Source organism: Somniosus microcephalus, chromosome 6 (assembly GCF_052327205.1).
Source record: "Somniosus microcephalus isolate GS21.2 chromosome 6, FLI_Smic_1.0, whole genome shotgun sequence".
Classification (NCBI taxonomy): Eukaryota; Metazoa; Chordata; class Chondrichthyes; order Squaliformes; family Somniosidae; genus Somniosus; species Somniosus microcephalus.
This window is the reverse complement of record NC_140992.1, coordinates 180,996,016-181,017,443: the sequence shown is the minus strand read 5'-3', so window position 1 is coordinate 181,017,443 and position 21,428 is coordinate 180,996,016.

Here is a 21,428-nt window from a genome sequence, read left to right as displayed (position 1 = left end):
CTATTAGTGTACCAGGAGGCTCAGCTGTATCACTATTGGTGTCCCAGGAGGCCTACCTGTATCTGCATTGGTGAAGCAGGAGGCTCACCTGTATCGCTATTAGTGTACCTGGAGGCTCACCTGTATCACTATTAGTGGAGCAGGAGTCTTACCTGTGTTTCCATTAGTGTACCAGGAGGCTCAGCAGTATCTCCATTAGTGTACCAGCAGGCTGTCCTGTATCTTCATTAGTGTACCGGTAGGCTCACCTGTATCACTATTAGTGTACCAGGATGCTCACCTGTATCTCCATTAGTGTACCAGGAGGCTCACCTGGATCACTATTAGTGTACCAGGCAGCTCACCTGGATCACTATTAGTGTACCAGGAGGTGCACCTGTATCATTATTCGTGTACCAGGAGGCTCACCTTTATCTCCATTAATGTACCAGGAGGCTCACCTCTATCTCCATTAGTGTAGCAGAAGGCTCACCTTTATGTCCATTAGTGTACCAGGAGGCTCACCAGTATCTCCATTATTGTACCAGGAGGCTCACCTGTATCACTATTAGTTTACCAGGAGGCTCACCTGTATCAGTATTGGTGTTCCAGGAATCTTACCTGTATCTCCATTAGTGTACCAGGAGGCTCACCTGTATCACAATTAGTATACCAGGATGCTCACCTGTATCTCCATTAGTTTACCAGGAGGGACACCTGTATCACTATCAGTGTACCAGAAAGCTCACCTGGGTCTCCATTAGTATACCAGGACGGTCACCTGTATCACAATTAGTCTACCAAGAGTCTCACCAGTATCACTATTAGTGTACCAGGAGGCTCACCTGTATCACTATTAGTGTACCGGAGGCTCACCTGTATGTCCATTAGTGTACCAGGAGGCTCACCTGTATCTCCATTAGTGTACCAGGATGCTCACCTTCATCACCATTAGTGTACCAGGAGGCTCACCTGTATGTCCATTAGTGTACCAGGAGGCCCACCAGTATCTCCATTATTGTACCAGGAGGCTCACCTGTATCACTATTAGTGTACCAGGAGGCTCACCTGTATCTCCATTAGTGTACCAGGAGGCTCACCTGTATCACTATTAGTGTACCAGGATGCTCACCTGTGTCTCCTTTAGTGTACCAGCAGGCTCACCTGTATCACTATTAGTGTACCAGGAGGCTCATGTGTGTCTCCATTACTGTACCAGGAGGCTCACTTGTATCACTATTAATGTAGCAGGAGGCTCACCTGTATCTCCATTAGTGTACCAGGAGGCTCACCTGTATCTCCATTAGTGTACCAGGAGACTCACCTATATCTCCATTAGTGTAGCAGGAGGTTCACCTGTATCTCCATTAGTGTACCAGGAGGCTCACCTGTATCACTATTAGTGTACCTGGAGGCTCACCTGTAACTACATTAGTGTACCAGGAGGCACACCTGTATCTCCATTAGTATACCAGTAGGCTCAGCTGTCTCTCCATTAGTGTACCAAGAGGATCACCTGTATCTCCATTAGTGAACCTGGAGGCACACGTGTATCTCGATTAGTGTACCAGGCGGCTCACCTGTATCTCCATTGGTTGACCAGGAGGCTCACCATTATCTCCATTAATGTAGCAGGAGGCTCACCTGTATCTCCATTAGTGTACCAGGAGACTCACCTGTATCTCCATTAGTGTAACACGAGGCTCACCTGCATCTCCATTAATGTACCAGAAGGCTCACCTGTATGACTATTAATGTACCAGGAGGCTCACCTATATCTCCATTAGTGTACCAGGACGCTCACCTGGATCTCTATTAGTGTACCAAGAGGCTTACCTGTATCTCCATTTGTTTTACCAGGAGGCTCACCTGTATCACTATTAGTGTACCAGATAGCTCACCTGGGTCTCCATTCGTGTACCAGGATGGTCACCTGTATCACAATTAGTGTACCAAGAGGCACACCAGTATCACTATTAGTGTACCAGGACGCTCACCTGTATCACTATTAGTGTACCAGGAGGCTCACCTGTATCTCCATTAGTGTACCAGGAGGCTCACCTGTTTCACTATTAATGTACCAGGAGGGTCACCTGTATCGCTGTAGATGTACCAGGAGGCTTACCTGTATCTGCATTGGTGTACCAGGAGGCTCACCTGTATCGCTATTAGTGTACCAGGAGGCTCACCTGTATCACAATTCGTGTACCAGGAGCCTTACCTGTGTCTCCATTAGTGTACCAGGAGGCTCACCTGTATCTCCATTAGTGTACCAGGAGGCAGTCCTGTATCTTCATTAGTGTACCAGTAGGCTCACCTGTATCACTCTTAGTGTACAAGGATGCTCACCTGTATCTCCATTAGTGTACCCGGAGGCTCACCTGTATCTCGATTAGTGTACCAGGAGGCTCACCTGTATCTGCATTAGTGTACCAAGAGGTTCACCTGTATCTCCAATAGTGTACCAGGAGGCTCACCTGTATCACTATTAGTGTACCAGGCAGCTCACCTGTATCACTATTAGTGTACCAGGAGGCTCACCTGTATCTCCATTAGTGTACCAGGAATCTCAACTGTATCTCCATTAGTGTACCAGGAGGCTCAGCTGTATCTCCATTAGTGTACCAGGAGGCTCACCTGTATCTCCATTAATGTAGCAGGAAGGTCACCTGTATCACTATTAGTGTACCATGAGGCTCACCTGTTTCTCTATTAGTGTACCAGTAGGCTCACCTGTATCTCCATTAGTGTACCAAGATGCTCACCTGTATCACCATTCGTGTACCAGGAGGCTCACCTGTATCACGATTAGTGTAAAAGGAGGCTCACGTGTATCTCCATTAATGTACCAGGAGGCTCACCTGTATCTCCATTAGTGTACCAGGAGGCTCACCAGCATCACTATTAGTGCACCAGGAGGCTCACCAGTATCCCCATTAGTGTACCAGGAGGCTCACCTGTATCACCATTAGTGTACCAGGAGGCTCACCTGAATCACTATCAGTGTACCAGGAGGCTCACCTGTATCTCCATTAATGTACCAGGAGGCTCACCTGTATGTCCATTAATGTACCAGGAGGCTCACCAGTATCTCAATTATTGTACCAGGAGGCTCACCTGTATCACTATTAGTGTACCAGTAGGCTCACCTATGTCACTATTGGTGTAGCAGGTGTCTTACCTGTATCTCAATTAGTTTACCAGGAGGCTCACCTGTATCTCCATTAGTGTACCAGGATGCTCACCTGTAACTCCATTAGTTTACCAGGAGGATCACCTGAATCACTATTAGTTTACCAGAAAGCTCACCTGGGTCTCCATTAGTGTACCAGGATGGTCACCTGTATCACAAATAGTGTACCAAGAGGCTCACCTGTATCACTATTAGTGTACCAGGAGGCTCATCCGTATCACTATTAGTGTACCAGGAGGCTCACCTGTATGTCCATTAGTGTACCAGGAGGCTCACCTGTATCTCCATTAATGTACCAGCAGGCTCAGCTGTATCTCTATTGATGTACCAGGAGGCTCACCTCTATCACTATTAGTGTACCAAGTGGCTCACCTGTATCCCCATAGTGTACCAGGAGGCTCACCTGTATCATTATTAGTGTACCAGGAGGCTCATCTGTATCACTATTAGTGCACCAGGGGGCTCACCTATAACTACATTAGTGTACCAGGAGGCACACCTGTATCTCCATTAGTGGACCAGGAGGCTCACCTGTATCTCCATTAGTGTACCAAGAGCATCATCTGTATCTCCATTAGTGTACCTAGAGGCTCACCTGTATCTCCATTAGTGTACCAGGAGGCTCACCTGTATCTCCATTAGTGTACCAGGAGGCTCACCATTATCTCCATTAATGTAGCAGGAGGCTCACCTGTATCTCCATTAGTGTACCAGGAGACTCACCTGTATCTCCATTACTGTACCACGAGGCTCAGCTGTATCTCCATTAGTGTACCAGAAGGCTCACCTGTATCTCTGTTAGTGTACCAGGAGGGTCACCTGAATCAGTATTAGTGTACCAGGAGGCTCACCATTATCTCCATTAGTGTACCAGGAGGCTCTACTGTATCACTATTAGTGTACCAAGAGGCTCACCTGTATCACTATGACTGTACCAGGAGGATCACCTGTATCTCCATTAGTGTCCCAGGAGGCTCACCTGTATCTCCATTAGTGCACCAGGAGGCTCACCTGTATGTTCATTAGTGTACCAGGACACTTACCAGTATCACTATTAGTGTACCAGGAGGCTCACCTATATCTCCATTAGTGTAGCAGGAGGCTCACCTGTGTCTCCATTAGTGTACCAGGAGGCTCACCTGTATCTCCATGAGTGTACCAGGAGGCTCACCTATATCTCCATTAGTGTACAGGAGGCTCACCTGTATCTCTGTTAGTGTGCCAGGAGGGTCACCTGAATCAGTATTAGTGTACCAGGAGGCTCACCATTATCTCCATTAGTGTACCAGGAGGCTCTACTGTATCACTATTAGTGTACCAAGAGGCTCACCTGTATCACTATGACTGTACCAGGAGGATCACCTGTATCTCCATTAGTGTCCCAGGAGGCTCACCTGTATCTCCATTAGTGCACCAGGAGGCTCACGTGTATGTTCATTAGTGTACCAGGAGACTTACCAGTATCTCTATTATTGTACCAGGAGGCTCACCTGTATCACTGTTAGTGTACCAAGCGGCTCACCTGTATCACTATTAGTGTACCAGGAGGCTCAACTTGATCACTAGTAGTGTACCAGGAGGCTCAACTGTGTCTCCGTTAGAGTACCAGGAGGCTCACCTGTTTCTCCATTAGTGCACAGGAGGCTCACCTGTATCTCTGTTAGTGTACCAGGAGGGTCACCTGTATCACTATTAGTGTAACAAGAGGCTCACCTGTATCTCCATTAGTGTACCAGCAGCCTCTCCAGTATCACTATTATTGTACCAAGAGGCTTACCTGTATCACTATTAATGTACCAGGAGGATCACCTGTATCTCCATTAGTGTACCAGGAGGCTCACCTGTATCTCCATTAGTGTACCAGGAGGCTCACCAGTATCTCCATTATTGTACCAGGAGGCTCACCTGTATCACTATTAGTTTACCAGGAGGCTCACCTGTATCACTATTGGTGTACCAGGAGTCTTCCCTGTATCTCCATTAGTGTACCAGGAGGCTCACCTGTATCTTAATTAGTGTACCAGGATGCGCACCTGTGTCTCCATTAGTGTACCAACAGGCTCACCTGCATCACTATTAGTGTGCCAGGACGCTCATCTGTGTCTCCATTAGTGTACCAGGTGGCTCACCTGTATCTCCATTAGTGTACCAGGAGGCTCATCTGTATCACTATTAGTGCACCAGGGGGCTCACCTATAACTACATTAGTGTACCAGGAGGCACACCTGTATCTCCATTAGTGGACCAGGAGGCTCACCTGTATCTCCATTAGTGTACCAAGAGCATCATCTGTATCTCCATTAGTGAACCTAGAGGCTCACCTGTATCTCCATTGGTGTACCAGGAGGCTCACCTGTATCTCCATTAGTGTACCAGGAGGCTCACCATTATCTCCATTAATGTAGCAGGAGGCTCACCTGTATCTCCATTAGTGTACCAGGAGACTCACCTGTATCTCCATTACTGTACCACGAGGCTCAGCTGTATCTCCATTCGTGTACCAGAAGGCTCACCTGTATCACTATTAGTGTACCAGGAGGCTCACCTATATCTCCATTAGTGTAGCAGGAGGCTCACCTGTGTCTCCATTAGTGTACCAGGAGGCTCACCTGTATCTCCATGAGTGTACCAGGAGGCTCACCTATATCTCCATTAGTGTACAGGAGGCTCACCTGTATCTCTGTTAGTGCACCAGGAGGGTCACCTGAATCAGTATTAGTGTACCAGGAGGCTCACCATTATCTCCATTAGTGTACCAGGAGGCTCTACTGTATCACTATTAGTGTACCAAGAGGCTCACCTGTATCACTATTACTGTACCAGGAGGATCACCTGTATCTCCATTAGTGTCCCAGGAGGCTCACCTGTATCTCCATTAGTGCACCAGGAGGCTCACCTGTATGTTCATTAATGTACCAGGAGACTTACCAGTATCTCCATTATTGTACCAGGAGGCTCACCTGTATCACTGTTAGTGTACCAAGCGGCTCACCTGTATCACTATTAGTGTACCAGGAGGCTCAACTTGATCACTAGTAGTGTACCAGGAGGCTCAACTGTGTCTCTGTTAGTGTACCAGGAGGCTCACCTGTTTCTCCATTAGTGCACAGGAGGCTCACCTGTATCTCTGTTAGTGTACCAGGAGGGTCACCTGTATCACTATTAGTGTAACAAGAGGCTCACCTGTATCTCCATTAGTGTACCAGCAGCCTCTCCAGTATCACTATTATTGTACCAAGAGGCTTACCTGTATCACTATTAGTGTACCAGGAGGCTCACCAGTATCTCCATTATTGTACCAGGAGGCTCACCTGTATCACTATTAATTTACCAGGAGGCTCACCTGTATCACTATTGGTGTACCAGGAGTCTTCCCTGTATCTCCATTAGTGTACCAGGAGGCTCACCTGTATCTTAATTAGTGTACCAGGATGCGCACCTGTGTCTCCATTAGTGTACCAACAGGCTCACCTGCATCACTATTAGTGTGCCAGGAGGCTCATCTGTGTCTCCATTAGTGTACCAGGGGGCTCACCTGTATCTCCATTAGTGTACCAGGAGGCTCACCTGTATCACCATTAGTGTACCAGAAGGCTCACCTGTACGTCCATTAGTGTACCAGGAGGCTCACCAGAATCTCCATTATTGTACCAGGAGGCTCACCTGTATCACTATTAGTGTACCAGGAGGCTCACCTGTATCACTATTGATGTACCAGGAGTCTTACCTGTCTCTCAATTAGTTTACCAGGTGGCTCACCTATATCTCCATTAGTGTACCAGGATGCTCACCTGTATCTCCATTAGTTTACCAGGAGGAACACCTGTATCACTATTGGTGTACCAGAAAGCTCACCTGGGTCTCCATTAGTGTACCAGGACGGTCACCTGTATCACAATTAGTGTACCAAGAGGCTCACCTGTATCACTATTGGTGTACCAGGAGGCTCACCTGTATCACTATAAGTGTAACAGGAGTCTCAGCTATATGTCCATTAGTGTACCAGGAGGCTCACCTGTATCTCCATTAGTGTACCAGGAGGCTCAGCTGTATCTCTATTAAAGTACCAGGAGGCTTACCTGTATCTCCATTAGTGTACCAAGTGGCTCCCTGTATCCCCATAGTGTACCAGGAGGCTCACCTGTATCACTATTAATGTACCAGGAGGCTTACCTGTATCTCCATTAGTGTACCAGGAGGCTCACCTGTATCACTATTAGTCTACCAGGGCGCTCACCTGTGTCTCCTTTCGTGTATCAGCAGGCTCACCTGTATCACTATTAGTGTACCAGGAGGCTCACCTATATCTCCATTCGTGTACCAGGAGGTTCACCTGTATCTCCATTGGTGTACCAGAAGGCTCACCTATATCTCCATTAGTTTACCAGGAGGCTCACCTGTATCTCCATTAGTGTACCAAGAGGATCACCTGTATCTCCATTAGTGAACCTGGAGGCACACGTGTATCTCGATTAGTGTACCAGGCGGCTCACCTGAATCTCCATTAGTGTACCAAGAGGTTCACCTGTATCTCCATTGGTTTACCAGGAGGCTCACCATTATCTCCATTAATGTAGCAGGAGGCTCACCTGTATCTCCATTAGTGTACCAGGAGGCTCACCTGTATCACCATTAGTGTACCAGGAGGCTCACCTGTACGTCCATTAGTGTACCAGGAGGCTCACCAGAATCTCCATTATTGTACCAGGAGGCTCACCTGTATCACTATTAGTGTACCAGGAGGCTCACCTGTATCACTATTGATGTACCAGGAGTCTTACCTGTCTCTCAATTAGTTTACCAGGTGGCTCACCTATATCTCCATTAGTGTACCAGGATGCTCACCTGTATCTCCATTAGTTTACCAGGAGGAACACCTGTATCACTATTGGTGTACCAGAAAGCTCACCTGGGTCTCCATTAGTGTACCAGGACGGTCACCTGTATCACAATTAGTGTACCAAGAGGCTCACCTGTATCACTATTGGTGTACCAGGAGGCTCACCTGTATCACTATAAGTGTAACAGGAGTCTCAGCTATATGTCCATTAGTGTACCAGGAGGCTCACCTGTATCTCCATTAGTGTACCAGGAGGCTCAGCTGTATCTCTATTAAAGTACCAGGAGGCTCACCTGTATCACTATTAGTGTACCAAGTGGCTCCCTGTATCCCCATAGTGTACCAGGAGGCTCACCTGTATCACTATTAATGTACCAGGAGGCTTACCTGTATCTCCATTAGTGTACCAGGAGGCTCACCTGTATCACTATTAGTCTACCAGGGCGCTCACCTGTGTCTCCTTTCGTGTATCAGCAGGCTCACCTGTATCACTATTAGTGTACCAGGAGGCTCACCTATATCTCCATTCGTGTACCAGGAGGTTCACCTGTATCTCCATTGGTGTACCAGGAGGCTCACCTGTATCACTATTAGTGTATCTGGAGGCTCACCTGTAACTACATTAGTGTACCAGGAGGCACACCTGTATCTCCATTAGTATACCAATAGGCTCACCTGTATCTCCATTAGTGTACCAGGAGGCTCAGCTGTCTCTCCATTAGTGTACCAGAAGGCTCACCTATATCTCCATTAGTTTACCAGGAGGCTCACCTGTATCTCCATTAGTGTACCAAGAGGTTCACCTGTATCTCCATTGGTTTACCAGGAGGCTCACCATTATCTCCATTAATGTAGCAGGAGGCTCACCTGTATCTCCATTAGTGTACCAGGAGACTCACCTGTATCTCCATTAGTGTAACACGAGGCTCACCTGCATCTCCATTAATGTACCAGAAGGCTCACCTGTATGACTATTAATGTACCAGGAGGCACACCTATATCTCCATTAGTGTAGCAGGAGGCTCACCTGTATCTCCATTTGTGTACCAGGAGGCTCACCTGTATCTCCATTAGTGTACCAGGAGGCTCACCTGTATCACTATTAGTGTGCCAGGTGGCACACCTGTATCACTATTAGTGTACCAGGAGGCTCACCTGGATCGCTATTAGTGTACCAGGAGGCTTACCTGTATCTCCATTTTTGAACCAGGAGGCTCATCTGTATCTCTGTTAGTGTACCAGGAGGGTCACCTGTATCACTATTAGTGTACCAGGAGGCTCACCTGTACCTCCATTAGTGTACCAGGAGGCTCTCCTGTATCACTATTAGTGTACCAAGAGGTTCACCTGTATCACTATTAGTGTACCAGGAGGATCACCTGTATCCCCATTAGTGTACCAGGAGGCTCACCTGTAATTCCATTAGTGTACCAGGAGGCTCACCAGTTTCTCCATTATTGTACCAGGAGGCTCACCTGTATCACTATTAGTGTACCAGGAGGCTCACCTGTATCTGCATTAGTGTACCAAGATGCTCACCTGTATCTCCATTAGTTTTACCAGGAGGCTCACCTGTATCACTATTAGTGTACCAGAAAGCTCACCTGGGTCTCCATTCGTGCACCAGGATGGTCACCTGTATCACAATTAGTGTACCAAGAGGCACACCAGTATCACTAGTAGTGTACCAGGACGCTCACCTGTATCACTATTAATGTACCAGGAGGCTCACCTGTATCACTATTGGTGTACCAGGAGGCTTACCTGTATCTGCATTGGTGTACCAGGAGGCTCACCTGTATCGCTATTTGTGTACCAGGAGGCTCACCTGTATCACTATTAGTGTACCAGGAGTCTTACCTGTGTCTCCATTAGTGTACCAGGAGGCACCCCTGTATCTTCATTAGTGTACCAGTAGGCTCACCTGTATCACTCTTAGTGTACAAGGAAGCTCACCTGTATCTCCATTAATGTACCAGGAGGCTCACCTGTATCTCGCATTAGTGTACCAGGAGGCTTACCTATATCTGCATTAGTGTACCAAGAGGTTCACCTGTATCTCCAATAGTGTATCAGGAGGCTCACCTGTATCACTATTAGTGTACCAGGCAGCTCACCTGTATCACTATTAGTGTACCAGGAGGCTCACCTGGGGCACTATTAGTGTACCAGGAGGCTCACCTGTATCTCCATTAGTGTACCAGGAGACTCACCTGTATCACTATTAGTGTTCCAGGAGGCTCACCTGTATCTCCATTGGTGTACCAGGAGGCTCACCTGTGTCTCCATTAGTGTACCAGGAATCTCAACTGTATCTCCATTAGTGTACCAGGAGGCTCACCTGTATCTCCATTAGTGTACCAGGAGGCTCACCTGTATCTCCATTAATGTAGCAGGAATGTCACCTGTATCACTATTAGTTTACCATGAGGCTCACCTGTGTCTCTATTAGTGTACCAGTAGGCTCACCTGTATCTCCATTAGTGTACCAAGATGCTCACCTGTATCACCATTAGTGTACCAGGAGGCACACCTGTATCACTATTAGTGTCCCAGGAGGCTCACCAGTATCCCCATTAGTGTACCAGGAGGCTCACCTGTATCACCATTAGTGCACCAGGAGGCTCACCTGAATCACTATCTGTGTACCAGGAGGCTCACCTGTATCTCCATTAATGTACCAGGAGGCTCACCTGTTTCTCCATTAGTGTACCAGGAGGCTCACCTGTATGTCCATTAGTGTACCAGGAGGCTCACCAGTATCTCAATTATTGTACCAGGAGGCACACCTGTATCACTATTAGTGTACCAATAGGCTCACCTGTGTCACTATTGGTGTAGCAGGTGTCTTACCTGTATCTCCATTAGTTTACCAGGAGGCTCGCCTGTATCTCCATTAGTGTACCAGCATGCTCACCTGTAACACCATTAGTTTACCAGGAGGATCACCTGAATCACTATTAGTGTACCAGAAAGCTCACCTGGGTCTCCATTAGTGTACCAGGATGGTCACCTGTATCACAATTAGTGTACCAAGAGGCTCACCTGTAACACTATTAGTGTACCAGGAGGCTCACCTGTATCACTATTAGTGTACCAGGAGGCTCACCTGTATGTCCATTAGTGTACCAGGAGGCTCACCTGTATCTCCATTAGTGTACCAGCAGGCTCAGCTGTATCTCTATTGATGTACCAGGAGGCTCACCTCTATCACTATTAGTGTACCAAGTGGCTCACCTGTATCCCCATAGTGTACCAGGAGGCTCACCTGTATCATTATTAGTGTACCAGGAGGCTCATCTGTATCACTATTAGTGCACCAGGGGGCTCACCTATAACTACATTAGTGTACCAGGAGGCACACCTGTATCTCCATTAGTGTACCAGCAGGCTCAGCTGTATCTCTTTTGATGTACCAGGAGGCTCACCTCTATCACTATTAGTGTACCAAGTGGCTCACCTGTATCCCCATAGTGTACCAGGAGGCTCACCTGTATCTCTATTAGTGTACCAGGAGGCTCATCTGTGTCTCCATTACTGTACCAGGAGGCTCACTTGTATCACTATTAGTGCACCAGGAGGCTCACCTGTATCTCCATTAGTGTAACAGGAGGCTCACCTATATCTCCATTAGTGTACCAGGAGGTTCACCTGTATCTCCATTAGTGTACCAGGAGGCTCACCTGTATCACTATTAGTGTACCTGGAGGCTCACCTGTAACTACATTAGTGTACCAGGAGGCACACCTGTATCTCCATTAGTATACCAGTAGGCTCACCTGTATCTCCATTAGTGTACCAGGAGTCTCAGCTGTATCTCCATTAGTGTACCAGAAGGCTCACCTATATCTCCATTAGTGTACCAGGAGGCACACCTGTATCTCCATTAGTATACCAGTAGGCTCACCTGTATCTCCATTAGTGAACCTGGAGGCTCACCTGTATCTCCATTAGTGTACCAGGAGGCTCACTTGTATCTCCATTAGTGTACCAGGAGGCTCACCATTATCTCCATTAATGTAGCAGGAATGCTCACCTGTATCTCCATTACTGTACCACGAGGCTCATCTGTATCTCCATTAGTGTACCAGGAGGGTCACCTGTATCAGTATTAGTGTACCAGGAGGCTCACCAGCATCTCCATTAGTGTACCAGGAGGCTCACCTGTATCTCCATTAGTGTCCCAGGAGGCTCACCTGTATCTCCATTAGTGCACCACGAGGCTCACCTGTATGTTCATTAGTGTACCAGGAGACTTACCAGTATCTCCATTCTTGTACCAGGTGGCTCACCTGTATCACTATTAGTGTACCAGGAGGCTCACCTTGATCACTAGCAGTGTACCAGGAGGCTCAACTGTGTCTCCATTAGTGTACCAGGAGGCTCACCTGTATCTCCATTAGTGCACAGGAGGCTCACCTGTATCTCTGTTAGTGTACCAGGAGGGTCACCTGTATCACTATTAGTGTAACAAGAGGCTCACCTATATCTCCATTAGTGTACCAGGAGGCTCTCCAGTATCACTATTATTGTTCCAAGAGGCTTACCTGTATCACTATTAATGTACCAGGAGGATCACCTCTATCTCCATTAGTGTACCAGGAGGCTCACCTGTATCTCCATTAGTGTACCAGGAGGCTCACCTGTATGTCCATTAGTGTACCAGGAGACTCACCAGTATCTCCATTATTGTACCAGGAGGCTCACCTGTATCACTATTAGTGTACCAGGAGGCTCACCTTTATCAATATTGGTGTACCAGGAGTCTTCCCTGTATCTCCATTAGTGTACCAGGAGGCTCACCTGTATCTTAATTAGTGTACCAGGATGCTCACCTGTATCTCCATTAGTTTACCAGGAGGCTCACCTGTATCACTATTAGTGTACCAGAAAGCTCACCTGGGTCTCCATTAGTGTACCAGGACGGTCACCTGTATCACAATCAGTCTACCAAGAGTCTCACCAGTATCACTATTAGTGTACCAGGAGGCTCACCTGTATCACTATTAGTGTCCTAGGAGGCTCACCTGTATGTCCATTAGTGTACTAGGAGGCTCACCTGTATCTCCATTAGTGTACCAGGAGGCTCACCAGTATCTCCATTAGTGTACCAGCAGGCTCACCTGTATCACTATTATTGTTCCAGGAGGCTCACCTATATCCCCATTAGTGTACCAGGAGGCTCACCTGTATCTCTATTTGTGTGCCAAGAGGCTCACCTGTATCTCCATTAGTGTACCAGGAGGCTCACCTGTATCACTATTAGTGTACCAGGCAGCTCAACTGTATCACTATTAGTGTACCAGGAGGCTCACCTGGATCACTATTAGTGTACCAGGAATCTCACCTGTATCTCCATTGGTGTACCAGGAGGCTCACCTGCATCTCCATTAGTGTACCAGGAGGCTCACCTGTATCTCCGTTAGTGTACCAGGAGGCTCACCTGTATCTCCATTAGTGTCCCAGGAGGCTCACCTGTATCTCCATTAGTGTAATAGGAGACTCACCTTTATCACTATTAATGCACCAGGTAGCTCACCTGTATCACTATTAGTGCACCAGGAGGCTCACCTGTATCACTATTAGTATACCATGCAGATCACCTGTATCTCTGTTAGTGTACCAGGAGGCTCTCCTGTATCTCCATTAGTGTACCAGGAGGCTCTCCTGTATCACTATTAGTGTACCAAGAGGCTCACCTGTATCCGTATTATTGTACCAGGAGGCTCACCTGTATCACTACTAGTGTACCAGGAGGCTCACCTGTATCACTATTAGTGTACCAGGAGGTTTACCTGTATTTCCAGTAGTGTACGAGAGGCTCACCTGTATCTCAATTAGTGTACCAGGAGGCTCACCTGTATCTCCATTAGTGTACCAGTAGGCTCACCTGTATCACTATTAATGTACCAGGAGGCTCACCTCTGTCTCCATTAGTGTACCAGGAGGCTCACCTGTATCAGTATTAGTGTACCAGGAGGCTCACCAGTATCTCCATTCGTGTACCAGGAGGCTCACCTGTATCTCCATTAGTTTACCAGGAGGCTCACCTGTGTCTACATTAGTGTACCAGGAGGCTCACCTTTATCTCCATTAGTGTACCAAGATGATCACCTGTATCTCCATTAGTGTACCAGGAGGCACACCTGTATCGCCATTAGTGTACCAGGAGGCTCATCTTTATCATTATTAGTGTACCAGGTGGCTCACCTTTATCTCCATGAGTGTACCAGGAGGCTCACCTGTATCTCCATTCGTGTGCCTGGAGGCTCACCTCTATCTCCATTAGTGTAGCAGAGGGCTCACCTGTATCTCCATTAATGTACCAGGAGGCTCACCTGAATCTCCATTAGTGTAACAGGAGGCTCACCTGTGTCTCCATTAGTGTACCAGGAGGCTCACCTGTATCTCCATTAGTGTACCAGGAGGCTCACCTGCATCTCAATTAGTGTACCAGGAGGCTCAGCTGTATCCCCATTAGTGTACCAGGAGGCTCACCTGAATATCCATTAGTGTACCAGGAGGCTCACCTGTATCTCGATTAATGTACCAGTACCCTCACCTGTATCACGATTAGTGTAGCAGGATGCTCACCTGTATCTCCATTAGTGTACCAGGAGCGTCAACTGTATCTCCATTAGTGTGCCTGGAGGCTCACCTCTATCTCCATTAGTGTAGCAGAGGGCTCACCTGTATCTCCATTAATGTACCAGGAGGCTCACCTGAATCTCCATTAGTGTAACAGGAGGCTCACCTGTGTCTCCATTAGTGTACCAGGAGGCTCACCTGTATATCCATTAGTGTACCAGGAGGCTCACCTGTATCTCCATTAGTGTACCAGCAGGCTCACCTGCATCACTATTAATGTACCAGGAGGCTCACCTATATCTCCATTAGTGTACCAAGAGGCTCACCTGTATCTCTAATAGTGTACAAGGGGGCTCACCTGCATCACTTTTAGTGTACCAGGCAGCTCACCTGTATCACTATTAGTGTTCCAGGAGGCTCACCTGTATCTCCATTAGTGTACCAGGAGGCTCACCTGTATCTCCATTAATGTACCAGGAGGCTCACCTGTATCGCCATTAGTGTACCAGGAGGCTCACCTGTATCTCCATTAGGGTACCAGGAGGCTCACCTGTATTTCCATTAGTGTACCAGGAGGCTCACCTGTATCACTAATAATGTACCAGGAGGCAGACCTGTATCACTGTTAGTGTACCAGGAGGCTCACCTGTATCACTATTAGTGTGCCAGGTGGATCACCTGTATCTCTGTTAGTGTACCAGGAGGCTCAACTGTATCACTATTAGTGTAACAGGAGGCTCACCTGGGTCTCCATTAGTGTACCAAGAGGCTCACCTGCATCAGTATTAGTGTACCAGGAGGCTCACCTGTATCTCTATTAGTGTACCAGGAGTCTCGCCTGTATCTCCATTAGCGTACCACGAGGCTCACCTGTATCTCCATTAGTGTACCAGGAGTCTCACCTGTATCTCCATTAGTGTACCAGGAGGCTCACCTGTATCACCAATAGTATAAAAAGAGTCTCACGTGTATTTCCATTAGTGTACCAGGAGGCTCACCTGTATCTCCATTAGTGTACCAGAAGGCTCACCTGAATCACTATTAGTGTACCAGGAGGCTCACCTGTATCTCCATTAGTGTACCAGCAGGCTCACCTGTTTCACTATTAGTGAACCAGGAGGCTCATCTGTATCTGCATTCGTGGAGCAGCAGGCTCACCTGTATCATTATTAGTGTACGAGGAGGCTCACCTTTATCTCTATTCGTGTATCAGGAGGCTCACCTGTATCACTATTAGTGTACCAGGAGGCTCACCTTTATCACTATTAATGTACCAGGAGGCTCACCTATATCACTATTAGTGTACCAGGAGGCTCAGCGGCATCACTATTAGTGTACCTGTAGGCTCACCATTATCTCCATTAGTGTACCAGGAGGCTCATCTGTATCTCCATGAGTGTACCAGGAGGCTCACCTGTATCTCCATTATTGCACCAGGAGGCTCACCTGAATCACTATTAGTGTACCTGGAGGCTCACCTGTATCTCCATTAGTTTACCAGGAGGCTCACCTGTATCTCCATGAGAGTTCCAGGAGGCTCAGCCGTATCTCCATTAGTGTACCAGGAGGCTCAATTGTATCACTATTATTGTATCAGGAGGCTCACCTGTATCTCCATTAGTGAAGCAGGAGGCTCACCTGTATCTCCATTAGTGTACCAGGAGGTTCACCTGTATCTCCATTAGTGTTGCAGGAAGGTCACCTGTATCTCCATTAGTGTACCAGGAGGCTAACCTGTATCTCCATTAGTGTACCAGGAGGCTCACTTGTATCACTATTATTGTACCAGGAGGCTCACCTGTATCACTATTAGTGTACCAGGAATCTTACCTGTATCTCCATTAGTGTACGAGAGGCTCAACTGTATCTCAATTAGTGTAAAAGGAGGCTCACCTGTCTCACTATTAGTGTACCAGGAGGCTCACCTGGGTCTCCATTAGTGTACCAGCAGGCTTACCTGCATCACTGTTAATGTACCAGGAGGCACACCTATATCTCCATTAGTGTACCAAGAGGCTCACCTGTATCTCCAACAGTGTACCAGGGGGCTCACCTGTATCACTTTTAGTGTACCAGGCAGCTCACCTGTATCACTATTAGTGTTCCAGGAGGCTCACCTGTATTTCCATTAGTGTACCAGGAGGCTGACCTGTATCACTATTAGTGTACCAGGAGGCTCACCTGTATCACTATTAGTGTGCCAGGTGGATCACCTGTATCTCTGTTAGTGTACCAGGATGCTCACCTGTATCACTATTAGTGTACCAGGAGGCTCACCTGGGTCTCCATTAGTGTACCAAGAGGCTCACCTGCATCGGTATTAGTGTACCAGGAGGCTCACCTGTATCTCTATTAGTGTACCAGGTCTCTCGCCTGTATCTCCATTAGCGTACCAGGAGGCTCACCTGTATCACCATTAGTGTACCAGGAGTCTCACCTTAATCTCCATTAGCGTACCAGGAGGCTCACCTGTATCTCCATTAGTGTACCTGGAGGCTCACCTGTATCTCTATTAGTGTACCAGGAGGCTCACCTGTGTCTCCATTTGTGTACCAGGAGGCTCACCTTTGTCTCCATTAGTGTACCAAGAGGCTCACCTGCATCACTATTAGTATGAAAAGAGTCTCACGTGTATTTCAATTAGTGTACCAGAGGCTCACCTGTATCTCCATTAGTGTACCAGGAGGCTCACCTATATCACTATCAGTGTACCAGGAGGCTCACCTGTATCTCCATTAGTTTACCAGGAGGCTCACCTGTAACTCCATTAATGTACCAGAAGGCTCACCTGAATCACTATTAGTGTACCAGGAGGCTCACCTGTATCTCCATTAGTGTACCAGGAGGCTCACCTGTTTCACTATTATTGAACCAGGAGACTCATCTGTATCTCCATTCGTGGAGCAGCAGGCTCACCTGTATCATTATTAGTGTACGAGGAGGCTCACCTGTATCTCTATTAGTGTACCAGGCGGCTCACCCTTATCAGTATTAATGTACCAGGAGGCTCACCGATATCACTATTAGTGTACCAGGAGGCTCAGCGGCATCACTATTAGTGTACCTGTAGGCTCACCTGTATCTCCATTAGTGTACCAGGAGGCTCATCTGTATCTCCATGAGTGTACCAGGAGGCTCACCTGTTTCTCCATTATTGTACCAGGAGGCTCACCTGAATCACTATTAGTGTACCTGGAGACTCACCTGTATCTCCATTAGTGTACCAGGAGGCTCACCTGTATCTCCATGAGAGTTCCAGGAGGCTCAGCCGTATCTCCATTAGTGTACCAGGAGGCTCAATTGTATCACTATTATTGTATCAGGAGGCTCACCTGTGTCTCCATTAGTGTACCAGGAGGCTCACCTGTATCTCCATTAGTGTACCAGGTCGTTCACCTGTATCTCCATTAGTGTAGCAGGAAGGTCACCTGTATCTCCATTAGTGTACCAGTAGGCTAACCTGTATCTCCATTAGTGTACCAGGAGACTCACCTGTATCTCCATTAGTGTAACACGAGGCTCACCTGCATCTCCATTAATGTACCAGAAGGCTCACCTGTATGACTATTAATGTACCAGGAGGCACACCTATATCTCCATTAGTGTAGCAGGAGGCTCACCTGTATCTCCATTTGTGTACCAGGAGGCTCACCTGTATCTCCATTAGTGTACCAGGAGGCTCACCTGTATCACTATTAGTGTGCCAGGTGGCACACCTGTATCACTATTAGTGTACCAGGAGGCTCACCTGGATCGCTATTAGTGTACCAGGAGGCTTACCTGTATCTCCATTTTTGAACCAGGAGGCTCATCTGTATCTCTGTTAGTGTACCAGGAGGGTCACCTGTATCACTATTAGTGTACCAGGAGGCTCACCTGTACCTCCATTAGTGTACCAGGAGGCTCTCCTGTATCACTATTAGTGTACCAAGAGGTTCACCTGTATCACTATTAGTGTACCAGGAGGATCACCTGTATCCCCATTAGTGTACCAGGAGGCTCACCTGTAATTCCATTAGTGTACCAGGAGGCTCACCAGTTTCTCCATTATTGTACCAGGAGGCTCACCTGTATCACTATTAGTGTACCAGGAGGCTCACCTGTATCTGCATTAGTGTACCAAGATGCTCACCTGTATCTCCATTAGTTTTACCAGGAGGCTCACCTGTATCACTATTAGTGTACCAGGAGGCTCACCTGTATCAGTATTAGTGTACCAGGAGGCTCACCTGTCTCACTATTATTGTACCAGGAGGCTCACCTGGGTCTCCATTAGTGTTCCAGGAGGCTCACCTGTATCAGTATTAGTGTACCAGGAGGCTCACCTGTATCTCTATTAGTGTACCAGGAGTCTAGCCTGTATCTCCATTAGTGTACCAGGAGGCTCACCTGTATCTCCATTAGTATACCAGGAGGATCACCTTTATCTCCATTAGTGTACCAGAGTGCTCACCTGTATCTCCATTAGTGTACCAGGAGGCTCACCTGTATCTCCATTAGTGTACCAGGAGGCTCAGCTGTATCGCCATTAGTGTATCAGGAGGCTCATTTGTATCACTGTTAGTGTACCAGGAGGCTCACCTGTATCTCCATTAGTGTACCTGGTGGCTCACCTCTACCTCCATTAGTGTACCAGGAGGCTCACCGCTATCTACATTAGTGTAGCAGGATGCTCACCTGTATCTCCATTGTTGTACCAGGAGGCTCACCTGTATCTCCATTAGTGTATCAGGAGGCTCACCTGTGCCTCCATTAGTGTACCAGGAGGCTCACCTGTATCTCCATTATTGTACCAGGAGACTCACCTGTATCTCCATTAGGGTACCAGGAGGCTCAACTGTATTTCCATTAGTGTACCAGGAGGCTCACCTGTATCACTATTAATGTACCAGGAGGCTCACCTGTATCACTATTAGTGTACCAGGAGGCTCACCTGGGTCTCCATTAGTGTACCAGGAGGCTCACCTGTATCAGTATTAGTGTACCAGGAGGTTCAACTGTATCTCTATTAGTGTACCAGGAGTCTCGCCTGTATCTCCATTAGCGTACCAGGAGGCTCACCTGTATCTCCATTAGTGTACCTGGAGTCTCACCTTAATCTCCATTAGTATACCAGGAGGCTCACCTGTATCTCCATTACTGTACCTGGAGGCTCACCTGTATCTCTATTGGTGTACCAGGAGGCTCACCTGTATCTCCATTAATGTACCAGGAGGCTCACCTGTATCTCCATTAGTGTACCAGGAGGCTCACCTGTGTCTCCATTAGTGTACCAGGAGGCTCACCTGTATCTCCATTAGTGTACCAAGAGACTCACCTGTATCTCCATTAGTGCACCAGGGGGCTCACCTGTATCACTATTAGTATAAAAAGAGGCTCACGTGTATTTCCATTAGTGTACCAGAGGCACACCTGTATCTCCATTAGTGTACCAGGAGGCTCACCTGTATCACTATTAGTGTACCAGGAGGCTCACCTGTATCTCCATTAGTGTACCAGGAGGCTCACCTGTATCTCCATTAGTGTACCAGAAGGCTCACCTGAATCACTATCAGTGTACCAGGAGGCTCACCTGTATCTCCATTAGTGTACCAGAAGGCTCACCTGTACTTCCATTAGTGTACCAGGAGGCTCACCTGTTTCACTATTACTGAACCAGGAGGTTCATCTGTATCTCCATTCGTGGAGCAGCAGGCTCACTTGTATCATTATTAGTGTATGAGCAGGCTCACCTGTATCTCTATTAGAGTATCAGGAGGCTCACCTGTATCACTATTATTGTACCAGGAGGCGCACATGTGTCTCCATTCGTGTACCAGGTGGCTCAGCCGTATCTTCATTCGTGTACCAGGAGGCTCACCTGTATTACTATTTGTGTACCAGGAGGATCACCTGTATCACTATTAGTTTACCAGCAGGCTCACCTGTAGCTCTATTAGTGCACCAGGAGGCTCACCTTCATCTCCATTAGTGTACCAGGAGGCTCTCCTGTATCACTATTAGTGTACCAGGAGGCTCACCTGTATCACTATTAGTTTACCAGGAGGCTCACCTGGAGCTCTATTTGTGTACCAGGATGCTCACCTGTATCTCCATTAGTGTACCAGGAGGCTCACCTGTATCACTATTACTGTACCAGTAGGCTTACCTGTATCTCCATTGGTGTACCAGGAGGCTCACCTGTATCACTATTAGTGCACCAGGAGGCTCACCTGTGTCTCGATTAGTGTACCAGGAGGCTCACCTGTATCACTATTAGTGTACCAGCAGGCTCACCTGTATCTCCATTAGTGTACCAGGAGGCTCACCTGTATATCCATTAGTGTACCACGAAGTTCACTTGTATCTCCATTAGTGTACCAGGAGGCTCACCTGTACCTCCATTAGTATACCCGGAGGCTCACCTGTATCTCCATTAGTGTACGGGGAGGCTCACCTGTATCACTTATAATGTACTAGGAGGCTCACCTGTATCACATTTAGTTTACCAGGAGGCTCACCTGTATCACTATTAGTGTACCAAATGGCTCACCTGTATCTCCATTTGTGTACCAGGAGGCTCACCTGTATCACTATTAGTTTACCAGGAGGCTCACCTGCATCACTATTAGTGTACCAAATGGCTCACCTGTATCTCCATTAGTGTACCAGGAGTCTCATCTGTGTCTCCATTAGTGTACCAGGAGGCTCAGCTGTATCTCCATTAGTCTACCAGGATGCTCACCTGTATCTCCATTAGTGTACCAGGAGGCTCACCTGTATCTCCATTAATGTACCAGGAGGCTCAGCTGTGTCTCCATTAGTGTACCAGAAGGCTCACCTGTATCT